General features: G+C 38.6%; 1 pseudogene; it reads left to right on the top strand.

Annotated features, from left to right (window-relative positions):
• Positions 1–8454: 8454 nt before the first annotated feature.
• On the top strand, positions 8455–8772 carry LOC102830056 (annotated as a pseudogene).
• The last annotated feature ends 2671 nt before the right edge of the window (positions 8773–11443 follow it).

Below are 11443 nucleotides of genomic sequence, written 5' to 3'. Positions count from 1 at the left end.
ATTGTGAGAACAAGCCTTCTACTGTTTTCATTTGTTTAAATATTTAAACCCCAAACAAGCATGTTGTTATTGTTATTAGGTGCCATCAAGTCGGTACTGTCTCATAATGACTCTATGTATAACAGAATGAAACACTGCCCAATCTTGGGCCAATCTCACAATTGTTAAGCTTGTGCCCATTGCTGCTGCCTGTGTGCAAATCAATCTCATTAGGGGTCTTCCTCTTTTCTTCCGGTCCTTCATTTTTCCAAACAGAATATTCTTCTCCAGTGACTGGTCCCTTCTGACAATATGTCTGAAGTATGAGACACAGTGTGTCCATCCTGACTTCCAAGAGCACTCTGGCTGTACTTCTTCCAACACAGATCTGTAAGTTCTTTTGGCAGTCCATGGTATCTTCAATATTCTCCTCCAAAACCATAACTCAAATGCATAAATTCTTCTTTGGTCTTCCTTATTCACTGTCCAACTTTCACATGCATATGAGGTTACTGAAAATACCATGGCTTGGGTCAGGTGCACCTTAGTCCTCAAAGTGACATTTTTGCTCTTCAACATATTAAAGAGGTCTTGTGCAGCAGATCTGCCCAATGCAGTACATTGTTTGATCTCTTTGCTGCTGCTTCCAAGAGGGTTGATGGTTGATCTCAGCAAAATGAAGTCTTTTTGGATGTTGTTTGTTGGTCCACTGGTGAGGATTTTTGTTTTCTTTACATTGAGATGCAACAGATACCAAAGGTCATGGTCTTTGAGGTTCATCAGAAAGTATTTTAAGTCCTCTTCACTATCAGCAAGCCAGGTTGAATCATCTCCATATCGAAGGTTGTTAATGAGTCTTCCTTCAATCCTGATGCTACGTTTTCCTTCATCTAGTAAAGCTTCTTGGATAATGTGCTCAACATACAGATTGAATAAGTAAGGTGAAAGAATGTTGTCCATAGCTTGTCATGATCCACACAATCGAATGCCTTTGTGTAGTCAATAAAGCACAGCTAAACATCTTTCTGGTATTCTCTGCTTTCAGCCAAGTTCCACCTGATGTCAGCAATGATATCCCTTGTTCCATGCCCTCTTCGGAATTTGAATCTCTAGAAGTTCTCTGCCAATGTACGGTTGCAATCATTTTAGAATTATGTTTAGTAAATCTTTACTTGCATGGGATATCAATGATATTGTCCGATGATTTCTGCATTCCGTTGGGTCACCTCTCTTTGTAATGGGCACAAATACAGATCTCTTCCAGTCAGTTGTCTTCCAGATTTCTTGGCATACATGACTGAGTGCCTCTAGTGCCATATCAGTTTGTGAATGATTTTAATTTTTATTCCATCAATTCCCAGTGCCTTGCTCATTGCCAATGGCATTAATTCACCTTGGACTTCTTCCCTCAGGATCATTGGCTCTTGGTCATATGCTACCTCTTAAAATGGTTGAACATCAACCATTTCTTTTGGCACAGTGACTCTGTGTATTCCTTTTATCTTCTTTTAATGCTCTAGTATTTTGCCCACAGAACTTTCAATGCCACAAGTGTCCTTCCCTTTCAGTTTTCTAACTCCATGTCTTTGCACATTTCATTATTTGTCTTTGTCTTCTTGAGCTGAACTTTAAGATTTTCTATTAAACTCTTTGACCTCCTCATTTCTTCCATTTGCTTTAGCATCTCTACCCTGGAGAGCAAGTTTCAGAGTCTCTTTTGACATTCACTTTGGTCTTTTCCTTTTTTCTTATCTTCTCAATGATCTTTTGCTTTCTTCCTGTATGATGTTCTTGATGTTACCCCACAATTATTTAGATGATCTCTAAATTCAGGTAGGATATATTCAAGACCATATTTTCACTCTCACGGCCTTGTTTTCATTTTCTTCAGCTTCAGCCTGAATTTGCATATGAACAAATGATCTGTTCCACAGTCTGCCCCTGGCCTTGTTTTGGTTGATGATATGGAGCTTTTGCATCGTTTCTTTCCACAGATGTAGTCAATTTGATTTCTGTGTATTCCATCTGGTGAGTCCCATGTGTATAGTTATCTTTTATGTTGTTTATAAAAGATATTTATAATGAAGAAGTCACTGGTCTGTGAAATTCTATCATTCGGTCTCCAGCACCATTTCTATCATCAAGGCCATATTTTCCAACTACTGATACTGCCTCTTTGTTTCCAAGCTTTGCATTCTAATCGCCAGTAATTATCAATACATCTTGATTGCATATTTGATCAATTTCAGATTGAAGAAGTAGAATTCTTCAATTTCATCATCACTGACTTTAGTGGTTGGTGCATAGATGTGAATAACGGTGGTATTAACTGGTCTTCCTTATAGGTGTATGGATATTATCCTATTACAGACAGTGTTGTACTTTATTACTGATCTTGATACATTCCTTTTGTTGAAGACTGCAATGCCATTCCTTTTCAATTTGTCATTCCTGGCATAGTAAACCATGTGATTGTCAGATTCAAAATGGCCAATATCAGTCCACTGCAGCTCACTAATGCTTTAAAATATTGATGTTTATACATTCTACTTCATTTTTGACAATGTCCAGTTTTGTTAGATTCATATTTTGTATATTCCATGTTCTGATTTTTAATGGATTTTTACACCTGTTTCTCTTAATTTGAGTTGTGCTCCATCAGAAAATGAAGGTCCTGAGGGCTTCATTCCATTCATATCATCACAGTCAACTCTACTTTGAGGAGGCAGCTCTTTCCCAGTGCCTTCCAATCTGAGGGGCTCATCAGGTACTATTATTCTGGTGATCTTCATCATGTTTCAGTATTTAATAATCAGGTACTGACAGTGTTTCACTGCTAATCATAAGGTTTTCAGTGATTAAGTATTCAGAAGTAGTCTGTCTGTCCTTCTTCCTAGTCTGTCTTCATCTGGTAACTCAGCTGAATCTTGTCCACTATAGGTGATCTTGGTGGTATTTCAAATACCTGTGGTATAGCTTCCAGAATCACAGCAACACACTAGTCACCACTGTATGACAAATTGACAGATGAGAAGTGGCAAACAAATATATATACATAGAGACCTGGTGTGGTGCTGTAGGTTAATGCGCTGAACCATAAGGTGGGTTTAAACTGCCGTACTGGTAGTTCAAGCTCACCAACCACTCCTTGGAAATCCTATCCAGGGTCACTATGAATAGGAACCGACTTGATAGCATTTGACAACAATTATATATATATAATTGTATATATATATATATAATATATATATATAATATATATATACACATATATGTATATATACACACATATTATATATATAATACATATATACACACATATATATGTATATATACACACATATATACGTATATATAATTTTTAAGAGTAGTACTGCCAGTATGTTGTTGTTGCTAAGTTACTATATATTATATATATTATAAGTATATGGAGTTCTGGTTGGTATATATGTGTATATGTATATATGCATACATATATGAGCTCTGGTAGCGTAGTGGTTACAAATCGTTCTGTTAACCTCAGTCGGCAGTTCGAAACTATCAGCGGTTCTGCGGGAGAAAGATGAGGCAATCTGCTCCCATAAAGATTTACAGCCTTGGAAACCCTGTTTAGGGTCACTATGAGTCAGAACCTACTCCACGGTACTTAACAACAACAACAACAATACACATATGATTTTTTTAAAGGAGTACCACCAGTATGTTGTTGTTGTTAAGCACATTCGAGTCTGTTCTGACTCATAGTAATCCTGTGTAGGGTTTCTGAATAATGGTTGGTGGGTTTGAACTGTCAACCTTGTGATTTGCAATCCTGTGCTGATGCTACAGCATCACACCAGAAGTCCATCACCTGTATAGTGGTATTCATTAAGCACTGCTTAAAAACAAACAAATACAACAGAACTTAATGAGTATATGTTGTCAGTTTGTTCTCATGTGGTGGCTCATGTGTTTATGATGCTGTAAGCCATGCGACGGATATTTTCTAACACCACTAGGGCTACCCCTTGTGGACAGGTTTCAGAAGAGGTTCCAAACTGGAGAGAAAGACCTGACAATTTACTTCCCAAGAGTCATCAATTAAACTGCCATGGATCATAATAGAATACTATTCAATATATGCTGGATGCCTAAGCCCCCAGGTTGGAAGGCACCCAAAACACACAGTGGCTGCCATAATGGACACAAGCATACTAACCATCATGAAGATGGTGAAGGATCGAACAATGTTTTACTTTGTTGCACCTGACATCACTATGAGTCAGAGCCAACACAACAACTGCCAACAATGATGATGACTCTCTCTTTGAACACAGGCTTTATTTTTAGTTAATTAATTATAGAAAGCACTTCCTTTTTCTAATTATTTTTACATTTCACATTTCACTCGAGAAGGAAGAAAATACTTTCTTGAAATCAAGAAGTAAATTGGGTTTTTCTGTACTGTTACCTGACACCATATACAAAAACCAACACAAAATGAATCAAAGATCCAAATCAAAAACGTCAAACTATAAAACTCTTGGAAGAAAACACAAGGGAAAAGCTTCATGATCTTGGATGTTACAATGACTTAGATATGACACCAAAAGCATAGATAATAACAGAAAAAATAGACATTTGGACTATATTAAAAATGTTTTTCATCAAGAGATAATATTGCATTGAGATAATGTTTATATCTTAAACCAAAATATCCCCTGAAGTCTTCTTAAAACCAAACAATAGTCTCGGTAGTAAGAAATGTGTACCTTGAGCATATGCTCTTTTTCCCCTTTTTAAAACTTTTTATTGTGAATTGAGTGAAGGTTTATGGAGCAGATCATCTTTTTCACATTCAATAAATCATTCCGTGTTTACAATCCCCTCTATAAATGAACAGTTAACAGCATTTACCTCTATTCAAACTTTAATTAATACGTTCCTCCTTGCTTCTTCCACTACCTGCATCTTTCTTCTGCTAACCTCTCTCTTGCACTGACACCCATGTTAACATGTGTCTAAGCACAAGTCCATGAATTCTTTCTCCCCACCTCACTTAAACATCATAGATGATTTATCAAGAAAACTTTTATAATCTTTTTACGACATGGGCCTCAAACAATGTTTGTGCTTTTGTGATTGACTAATTTCATTCAGCATAATGTCCTCCAGGTTCAACCATGTTTTGAAGCATTTCACAGATTCATCATTATTCTTCAATGTTTTGTAGTATTCGTTATGTGTATGTGCCAAAGTTTATTTCACCATTCTTCTGTTTGTGGGCATTTAGGCTGTCACCATTTTTTGATGTATCTCTTGACAGCATATTGATGGATCATGTTTTCTTATCCATTCTGCTCTTTATGCCTCTTGACTGGTACATTTAATCTATTTACATTCAGTGTAATCATCAATTGATTGCTAGTTTTTTGGGTTTTTTTGTGCGGTGGTGGTGCTGCTGGATTCTTAGTTCCACATAATTTCTATGCTGACTTACTGTTGTTTGTGGGTTTTCTTTTATAGTAATGTAGTGGTTATGAATTGGGCTGCTAACCTCAAGGTCAGCAGTTTGAAACTACCAGCTGTTATGCACGAGAAAGATGAGGCTTTCTGCTCCTGTAAAGATTTACAGTCTTGGAAACCCTGTACAAGGTTGTTATGAGTTGGAACTGACTCCACGGCACAGTACCACCACCATAATTTATTAATTTTTTCTCTGCTTAGAACAGTCTTTTTTATCTTGAAATCTGCTTGACTTCTTTGCCATTTGGAAAGCTTGCATCTATACTATCCCCTCTTTTTGCTTTGTAGTTCACTTCATTTCACTATACACGGATATCTCTGGTTCCCTATTTTCAGTCTTGTAGGTTCGTTTTATTTTAAATACTTATATATCTGGATTGAGCTCTGGGTGGTATTGTCATATATGGTAATCACAGGTTGTTGTTTGTTGTTGGTTCTTAGCCCAAAGAATACCCTTTATCATTTTTTATAAAGTTGATCTGGTCATTACAAATTCCCTTTATCTCTGTTTATCATGAAATGTAATAACTTTGCCATCATATTTGAGGGACAGCTTTACTGAGTATGATTCTTGGTTGGCAATCTTTTTCTTTCAGAATTTTGTATATGTCATTCCATTGTCTTGTTGGCTGCATGATTTCTGCTGAGAAATTAGAGCTATGTCTTATTGGTTCTACTTTGTTGGTAACTTTTCATCTTTCCCGCACCACTCTCAAAATTTTATCCCTGATTTTAGAAAGTTTGATTATGGTATGTGTTGGTGATTTTCTTTTGGAATCTATCCTGTTTGGGGTTCATTCAGCTTCGTGTATGTTTACCTCTTAATCTTTCATGATGTTAGGGAAGTTTTCTTCCAATAACTCTTTGACAATTTTTTCTGTGATTGTGTTTTTCTTTTCTGGACTTCTGATCACCTGTTAAGTAGTTCCTCTTCATGATGTCCGACATAACTTGTCATCTTCCTTCATATTTGTTCATTCTTTTTCTGATTGTTCTTCTAGTGTACTAGTACTGAGGAATTTATCTTCAAGCTCACTAATTTGGGCTTTCATTGCTTTGCATCTACTCTTTTGCCTTTTCAATGCACTGTCCATTTCTGAGATCGTACCATTGATCTTCTGGATTTCTGATTGCAAGTTTTATATTATTTAAAAATTTTGCATTTATTTTGTCTATTTGTTCTTGTAGTGTTTTCCTGAATTCTTCTAAGGTTTTTATTGCATTATCCTTGCTTTCCTTGATCATTCTATAGATCCTTTGAAGGTACCTAATTATCACCATTTTGAATTAGTTTTTGGTTAATTCCATTATCTTTTCTTCCTCAGAAATGTTTCCTGACTCTGTATCATGGTCATTTGTTTGAACCATTCTTTCATTTCTTTGTGTGAGCTAAAGTGTTCTGTTCTCTCCAGGGCACTATGGGGTTGCTGTATTTTTAAAAGCAACGTGTAGTTGTTGGACCCATAGGGGAGAAATCTCTGGGCAGTTTCTGCAATTCAGGGAGCTCATGGGCTGGTTATGGAAGAGATGTGACAGTAGAGCTCCTAGCCCTTGATGGAGTTCTTATTGGCCTCAGTGTTACCTATATCCAAAGCACTCAGTCCAGAAGTAATTCATGGAGGCCCTTGATGGAGCTGGTTTAAGTGAAGCTTAAGGGAAGCTGTGGGCAGTGTGACTGGTTAAATGCCAGTCTGGTTATTTGTGGTTTTTTAGATCTGTAGTTGAACCCACCTGAATCCAAGCACCAAAGTGGCACATCAAAGTAGTGCAGCCTACCCTCACCTCACAGTGGCATGGGTCTGAAACACGTGGTTCTGAATTAGCATGCTGAGAGCAGGGTCTGTGATTGGTGTGGATGAGGATGGGAGTTGGCCACAGTTTTCATCACCAAGTAGGTATGGGGGAAAAAGAAATCATACCTTTTCTGTTGCCTGTGCAAATCTACTCTATCAGGTTTCTCTCTGCTACCAAAACTGTTCACAAGATGGTGAAGCTGTGTGTGGCCAGCTGCTTACCAATCAGTCTTCCTCCCTTGTTATCTCTACTCAGTCTCTCCTCCCAGCAAGTACTCCCTCCACCTCTCTAACTTCTCTTCTGAGGTTCAAGGTGCCAGAATTTTCATGTGTGTCTGCTTTTCTTTTTGTTTCTTACTTCACTGTTGTAGGTGGTCTACACAGTGCATCTGCCTAGTCTGCCTTCTTGCTGGGGTGCCTGGGTACATTTATCCATGGATAGGTTTTGTTTTAATTTTTTAATAGACATTTCTCCAAGAAGAGATACAGATGGCCACTATGCACATGAAAATACACTCAATTTATCATTAATCTTTGTTGCTAGGTGCTGTCGAGTTGATTCAAACTCATAGTGACCCTGTATAGGGTTGCCAAGGCTTCAATCTTTACTGAAGCAGAAAGCTCCAGTGGAATGGTTGGTGGGTTTGAACTACTGAACTTGTTCGCTTATCATACAGCCCACCGGTGCTCTAAATAGTCAGATGGAAATCAAAACCACAACTAAATACCACCACATAAATGGTTGTTGTTGTTAAGTGCTGTTGAATTGGCTCTGATTCATAGTGACCCTGTATATGGTTTCCGAAGTTGTAAATTGTTACGGGAGCAGAAAATCTTATCTTTCTTCCATGGAGCAGCTGGTGGGCTTGAACTTCTGACCTTGTGGTTTACAGTCCAGAACTTATTGTATGGAGCCACTGCAGTCCCTCATACCTAGTAGTAGGATGGTTGTTATTAAAATAAAACAAAACCCACAAACATTTACAAGTGTTAGCAAGGATGTGAATAAATTGGTACCCTCAAGCATTACAGTATAGTCACTTTTGAAAAGAGTTTGGTGGTTCTTCAAAAAGTCAATCACAGAATTACCAGAAATTCTACCCCTAGCTATATATCTAAATGATATATAAATAAATAAATAAAAACAAATAACCTCTTTTATCAGGGACCTGTCAACATGGGCCATATTCGCATCAAAACCATGAAGAACATAGCCTGGGTCATCATTGAGAAGAATTACATTTGCCTGGGCAACGACTGCCACACCAAGAAGCACATGTCAGAGGAAATCACCATTATTTCCAGTAAGAGGCTCCATAACGAAACAGTGGGTTATGTCACATATCTGATGAAGCAGATTCAAGGGGGCCCTGTGAGAGGTATCTCCACCAAGCTGCATGAGGAAGAGAGAGAAAGCAGAGATAATTATGTTCCTGAGGTCTCAGTCCTGGATCAGGAGATCTTTGTAGTAGACCTCGACCCTAAGAAATGCTGAATTATATATGGTGTTTTAAAAAATTTCTTTTCCTTCTAATTTACACCCCTCCCCCCACACGCTATGGTACCATGATGAGCAAGTGCAAGAACCATGTGGGAACCATGTCAGACTTCCCCTGGTTTCACAAGCGGGGAAGAGAGTCAAACTCAAAATCAGCACAAGGTTGAATCCTATGAAGTGGAGGTCAGATGATACTTCCACCCTACAACTTTCTTTATCCTATTCTGACATAAACCATTCCTCCCACATAACTCTCTGCTTCACATTTGGGTTCAATAATCCATTGCAAAAACCAAACAGAATTTAGAGCAATGCTCACGATTATGGGGTTTATTGAGGAAGTTGTTTCTGTTGTTGTTAAGTGCCATCGAGTCGGTTCCGACTCATAGCGACCCTATATAGATAGGGTTTCTGAGGAGTGGCTGGTGAGTTTGAATCAACAACCTTATGGTCGAATGCTTATTCTACAACACCACACCAGGACTCCATTAAGGATGGGAACAGGGTGCAAATGAGGATCAAAACCAACTCAGGACATAGCAGCTCTCCAGTCAGGAACGCCTCTTGTCTGCCATACTGCAGACATGACTCACTCTTGTCTTCAGCCTCTCACCCAAGTAGCCCCTTGGTCTCTGCCTCAGTCCATGGGTCTAGAGCCCACAGCTGCTCTCTCTCTATGCCACTGCCTCTGCCGCCTCTTCACAGTCCACTCATGCTTTCTTCTTGATAGTCCTGGGATCCTCTGTTCCTGCTTCTGAGATGGCTCCTTTAGACCTGGCTGTATGGCAAAAACTGGAGTCTTGGTGTTGCGCTGTGGGTTAATGCACCAGACTGCAAAGCCATTTGAACTGCAAGGTTAACGGTTCAAGCTCACCAGCTGCTTCTTGGAAACCCTATACAGGGTCGCTATGGGTTGGAATCAACTCGATGACACTTAACAACAACACTATTACAAAACTAACCAATCCCACTCTTAGAGTCCTATATACCTTATTTGTTTGGTCTCACCCCATCACTTGGCAAGAATTAAGATACTGGATAGAAAAGCCATATCAAGTAAATTCAAGGTTATTGACAGCCATGTATAGTACTCGTCAGATGTGTCTATGTGGGGGGAAATGTTTAGAACCGTTAGTTTGATGTTTTAACACAGGGCCTCAAAATGGCTCAGTTATGGATGATGAACTGAAATCAGAACAGACCTAAATTTTTAAAAGTGGGATATAACTGAAACAGAAAAAAATATGGATTGAAGTCCTGGATTAGGAGAGTCAGATGAGGTGTAATGAGAGCCCTTTCAAGAACTTAATGCAGGAGATTCGATTACCAGGACTGTGGGGAACAACAACATTGAAAATGGTGCAGTTGGCTTCCATCTTGAACCAGGTAGTGTTGCTTGTCACTGTCAGTCAAGAAATTTGGTTGCTATGCAATGTTCATTCTGCCTTTGTTTTCTAAGACAGAGAGTAACTTTCTAGCAGTGAGTCAACCTGTAATTTTTCCTGTTCCAGTTGTCACACTGGTTCACCCATATTTCACAAATTAGGGTCCATCTTGGTTTTGCTTCATCAGCCTTGTCTGAACTGTGAAGAAGTTGTTTGAAGCTCTGTTTTCAACTTCAGTGGTTGAGAAGCAAAGTTTAAGTTATTGCAAAAAGATGATTATTTCAAAGATTGGCGGTTCAAATTCACCAGCCATTCCTCAGACACCCTATATAGGATTGCACTGAGTTGGCATTGACTCAAAGGCACTTAACAACACCAACAACATGAAGAACTAGTTATACAGGTGTTGAAGATGTCAATTTGAGGACTAAAGTGGACCTGACTCAAGCCATGGTATTTTCAGTTGGTTCAAATGCATGCAAATGGACAATGAATAAGGAAGATCAAAGAATAGATGCCTTTGAAATATAGTTTTGGCAAAAAATATTGAATATGTAATGCACTGCCAGAAGAATGAAGGAATCTATCATGCCAAAAGTACAGCTGGAATGCTACTTAGAAGCAAAGATGGTGAGACTCTGTCTCACTTACTTTGATCACATTATTAGGAAGGACCAGTCCTTTAAGCAAGGCATTATGTTCAGCAGAAGTTCAGCAAAAAAGAGAAAACGCTTAGTGAGATGACTAATACAGTGGCTGCAACAATGCACTCCAACATAACAATGCTTCTGAAGACGGCACAGTACTGGGGAGTTTTTCCTTCTGTTGTACATAGGGACTCTAGGAGTTGGAAACAACTAGGCGATACCTAACAACACCAGTCTTGCCCTTTTGGGCCTAGCCTGACTCACCTGGTTTTGATCTAGATTTATTGTTACTTTAAAAATCAAATCCATGCTCAAAAAGTAAAACTTGAGCAATGAAATTCCAAGTCCATCTTTGCCACATTTGAGTTTGGAATAAATGACAAAATTGGTTAATAACGTGAGTAAGATTTTGGTCTTTGATGCCTTCCTAAGAAGAGAGGAGAATTACCTCCCCTCCTCACTAGGGTAATTGCAGTAGGGGTTATATGAAGAAAAAGCATGGCATCAGGATTGGAGGAAGACTCATTAACAACCTGTGATATGCAGATGATACAACCTTGTTTGCTGAAAGTGAAGAGGACTTAAAATACTTATTGATGAAGATCAAAGAGCACAGCCTTTGGTATGCATTGCATC

Source organism: Chrysochloris asiatica, unplaced genomic scaffold, assembly GCF_000296735.1.
Source record: "Chrysochloris asiatica unplaced genomic scaffold, ChrAsi1.0 scaffold00288, whole genome shotgun sequence".
Lineage (NCBI taxonomy): Eukaryota > Metazoa > Chordata > Mammalia > Afrosoricida > Chrysochloridae > Chrysochloris > Chrysochloris asiatica.
The sequence above is the reverse complement of the archived record's forward strand: the minus strand, read 5'-3'. Positions and strand labels throughout refer to the sequence as shown.